The 4,504-nt window shown below is 52.5% G+C and overlaps 1 long non-coding RNA gene across 1 annotated transcript in view; it reads left to right on the top strand.

Annotated features, from left to right (window-relative positions):
* Positions 1–766: 766 nt before the first annotated feature.
* The window catches only part of LOC116558021, a 24,798-nt gene continuing 21,060 nt past the window's right edge, over positions 767–4,504 (top strand). Inside the window, exon 1 of the long non-coding RNA XR_004271790.1 lies at positions 767–855. This is a non-coding gene — a long non-coding RNA (uncharacterized LOC116558021). The remainder of the gene's footprint in view (positions 856–4,504) is intronic.

Genomic DNA, 4,504 nt, shown 5'->3' on the forward strand with positions numbered 1-4,504 from the left:
GGCCAAGATCATCCACAAGGGCCAGGCGTGGTGGCTCACACCTGTAATCGCAGTACTTTGGGAGGCTGAGGCATGTGGATCACCTGAGGTCAGGAGTTCGAGACCAGGCTGGCCAACATAGTGAAACCCTGTTTCTACTAAAAATACAAAAAATTAGCTGGACACGGTGGCGTGTGCCTGTGTAGTCCCTGCTACGTGGGAGGCTGAGGCAGGGTAATCACTTGAACCCGAGAGGCAGAGGTTGCAGTGAGCCAAGATCAAGCCATTGCACTCCAGCCTGCGTGACAGAGTGAAACTCCATCTCCAAAAGGAAAAAAAAGTCACCCACAAGGCAGCGTGGTATAGTGGTTAATGACACTGGCTCTTCAATCACACAGTCCTGGGCTCAATTCCCCCATTTACCACCTGCTAGCTGTGTGACCTGGCCACTTAGCTTTCACCATGCCTCAAGTTTCCCCTTTTTAATATGGGCCATGCAGGGAAAGCTTCCTAGAGGAGGCAACAGGGGTGCTGACCTATTAAGCCAGAATGATCACTGGCCTGCAGCAGTGGGGCCCCAGCTCCTTTGCCTGTGACCATCTCCTCCCAGCACTTTTTCACCAAATCTCAGGCTTCGGATATCCCTCTGGAAAAATCCCATCCTGCCCACCATCTCCTCATGTTTTCTTCCTTCCTTCCTTTCTTTTGATGGAGTTTCAGTCTTGTCACCTTGGCTAGAGTGCAGTGGCACGATCTCGGCTCACTGCAACCTCCACCTCCCCCGTTCTTTTTTTTTTTTTTGAGACAGAGTCTTGCTCTATCACCAGGCTGGAGTGCAGTGGCATGATTCCGGTCCACTGCAACTTCCATGTTCCTGTTTCAACCAATTTTCCTGCCTCAGCTTCCTGAGTAGCTGGGACTACAGCAGGCACCACCACACCTGGCTAATTTTTTGTACTTTTTAGTAGAGACAGGATTTCACCATGTTGGCCAGGATGGTCTCGATCTCTTGACCTCGTGATCCATGTGCCTCAGCCTCCCAAAGTGCTGGGATTATAGGCATGAGCCACCGCGCCCGACCCCGCCTCCCAGGTTCAATTGATTTTCCTACCTCAGCCTCCCGAGTAGCTGGGATTACAGGTGTGTGCCAGCACACCTGGCTAATTTTTGTATTTTTAGTAGAGAGGGGGTTTCACCGTGTTGGCCAGGCTGGTCGCAAACTCCTGACCTCAGGTGATCCACCTGCCTCGGCCTCCCAAAGTGCTGGGATTACAGGCATGAGCCACCTCGCCTGGTCATCCTCATGTTTTCTTTCAGCCATCCTGGGAAGAAGTTAGGAGGAAGGTCATCCACTCTCACACGGCCAGAGCCCAATTTTCTCTTGAAAATCACTACTAGAATCAGCATTTAGTACAAGGGTTGGGGACAGAGTCTGGGGGGGAGAAGTTGACAGTGGTGGGCAGGAAAGCCCCTCCCTCCCCTCTGAGCCCTGCTGGAGGGAAGAAGGCCTCTGGTAGGCAAAAGGGGAGGAGGCCAACCGAATGCAGAAACCCAGCCAGGGAAAGGTTTAGCTCCACAATCCAATTCCACTTAATATCCCATAATAGAATGCTGTCAACATGAGTTTCCTGTTCAAGTGGATTTGTTAGGACGGCTGGGGAGGTCAGAGGTGTATTCCGGGCCTCCTGGCGTGGGGTCTCCAGTAGGGTGTGTTGGGGGGGTTACTCAGGCACAAGGGCCCCCTCCTCACCCTCTCCCCTCAGCAGGCCAAGTAGGCTCTCAGGAAGGGGTTTGTCACACTTGTCTGTACCAAGGCCTCATGAACTTGTGATGGCTCGCAGAGGGCCCTAGAACCTCCTGGGGGAGCATGCATCTCCCCTGAGAAGCATCCAGCTACTAAGGCAGAAAGCGGGATTTTAATGTGAGGGAATCCAGACCTTGAGCAGAAGGTGGGGTGGGGGGGTTGCCAGTTCAGGGAAGGGTATGCAGGACGAGCCACAGGGCCAAACTTTAGGCAAATCTTGGGGGTCAAGGGGCCGCTTAGGGAGAACCCTGAAGATCTGGGGTGGCCTCAGCCCCCATGAGTGGCCACCCAGTGGGTGACCCCACATAGTTACTCAAGCTGACTGCTACCCACTCCCTCTGCCCCGCGCTGGCCCGTTGCTAGGTGTCCTTCCTCCCAGGGGCAGAGGCCTGACTTCCCCAGGATCCTTCAGTGGCTGAGCTGACTAAGAATTCTTTCGGGGGAGGCTCCTTTGACGCTTGTGATGGAGCATCCTGATGGATCAGACACAGTGCTGCGGCTTCCATATGCTGCTGCCTCATCGAATTCCATGGAGCCTGGCCAGGGAGCAGCAGTGGGGTCAAGGCTGGGGAGAAGGGCTGTGTGAGGACAGGAGTCGATATTATCCTCATCTTCCCCAAGTAATAAGGGCTCAGGGGGTTTAAAAAATAAAACTAGGACCAGGCAAGGTGGCTCACGCCTCTAGCCTCTAATCCCAGCACTCTGGGAGGCCGAGACCTGTGGACCACTTGAGCCCAGGAGTTTCAGACTAGCTTGGGAAACATAGCAAGATCCCCTCTGTACCAAAAAAAAAAAAAAAAAAAAAAATAGGCGTGGTGGTGCGCACCCATAGTCCCAGCTACTCGGGAGGCTGAGGCAGGAGGATCACTTGAGCCCAGGAGTTTGGGGCTGCAGTGAGCTATGATTGAGTCATTGCACTCCAGCCTGGGTGACAGAGCAAGGCTCTGTCTCTAAAAAATACACCTTAAATAAATAGAGACAAATCAAGACCTCACATACTAGGGTATGGCTCTGGGACAAGCATGAAGTTCTGCCTGACCCCAAAGCCGGTGCAGGGGAGATGGAGAAATGAATGAGGACTCAAGAAACCCAGCCTGGGCCTGGGCTTGGAGAGGGAATATTGGATGCCTCTTCCTGTAAGTATCCCGGAGGGTGTGGGGCAGAAGTTGCCAGGATGAGGTCAGGCCTTGGCTCCTCTGGGGCCTGTGGGTGGGTGAGACCAGGGGAGGGGGAACTGGGCCTGGGGCCGAGGAGGGCAGGGCTGGGCCTCCAGCTCTTTTGTGAGCCGTTTTAATTCGTGTAAATGAGGGTTTTTAATTTGTTATTCTGGGTTTTATTTCTATTACCATCTCATTTGCTCCTAAACCCTATTCTGCCCCTGCCTGGACCGAATTCCATTTGATGCATTAGGACTAATTCTCCTCCCAAAGGGTTAGACGTTTTCTCCCCACACGAAAGTCGCTTATTTTGGATAAAGAGACGATTAGATTTATCTTTAATATTTTAATGGCAGCTGGGATTAGTGGGCAAACAGCCCCGACCGGGGTTGTTCGCGGCGGATTAGGTTCTGATCAACTCTTAGATGGGGGGCCCCCACCCCCACCCCACTCCACTTTCTGTTTCCTACAAAGTGCTTTTTATTATTTTTTGTTGAAAAAAAATTCCCTTGTCTTTTGGAGCATCATAAATTCCATTGCTGTTTTCTATTAAATCAAGTTGATTAAATTCGTTGTGACTCTTTGCACATAGATCTTTTTAATTTTAACGTCTCCAGCATAAAATCTTTAATGGTGCAATTCAAAATTGCTGCAATATACAGTACAGGCCCTGATAAAACAGATGGAAATGAGGTTCTGCCAGGGCTTGGGGAGGTCCCGTCAGGAGCGGGTAGAGTAGGCACGGACCTCCAGGAGAAGGCAGGGGCCTGACTCTTCCCGGGGCCCACAGCCCCAGGTTCTCTGTTCAACTATTTTCTGGCTTCAGGGCTTTGGCTAAGAACACTGGCCCATGCTATGGAGGGCTTGCTATGTGCCTGGCACTGTGCGTGCATCGCCAGTCATTCTTACAAGGAGGCTCAGAGAGGTCACTTGCTCAAGGTCACACAGCAAGTTGGTGGCAGTGGTTGAGTCCAGATTGTGTTTGCCAACAGAACCTCATCTCCCCTTTCATCAGGAAAATGGGGGTGATCAGTTCTGCCCTGGGTCACAGGTGCTTGGAAAGATTGGATGAGACCCACAAGCTGGTTTGAAAACAGAACTGAGCTATGCTGTCCCGGGGGATGGGGCTGACCCATTTGGGCCACAGAGGCCCTGCCGTTACTGGGTAGAGCTGCCTTTTGAGCTCCTGGAAACCTTCACTAACTCCAGGGTCTCGGCTCCCCCCTCCCCTCAGCTCTCCAGCTCTCCAGCTTTTTCCCCCATCTCTAATCCTGACCTCATCAAGTCCTGGGAAGAGGGTTGATCCACAGGAGCAAATCCCTCATTCAGAGGGGCAAAATCAGCTTAATTTGCAGCAATTTGAAGCAGGTCTTTGCCAGGATTTGAATATCAAATTATCCCACAGCCTGGGCTGGTCTGGGAGGCCTCCCCCAGCTGCAATATGGACGGATGTGCTCCAGGCTTCACAAGCGAGATTGTTCTGGGAGTGACTAAGGCTGAGGCTGGGGAGATGGGAGTGAGGGTCCGAGGGTACTGGGCAAGGTGGGGGTCCCCAGTCAGCCCC

This window comes from Sapajus apella, unplaced genomic scaffold (assembly GCF_009761245.1).
Source record: "Sapajus apella isolate SASKATOON/1434 unplaced genomic scaffold, GSC_monkey_1.0 scaffold20, whole genome shotgun sequence".
NCBI lineage: Eukaryota > Metazoa > Chordata > Mammalia > Primates > Cebidae > Sapajus > Sapajus apella.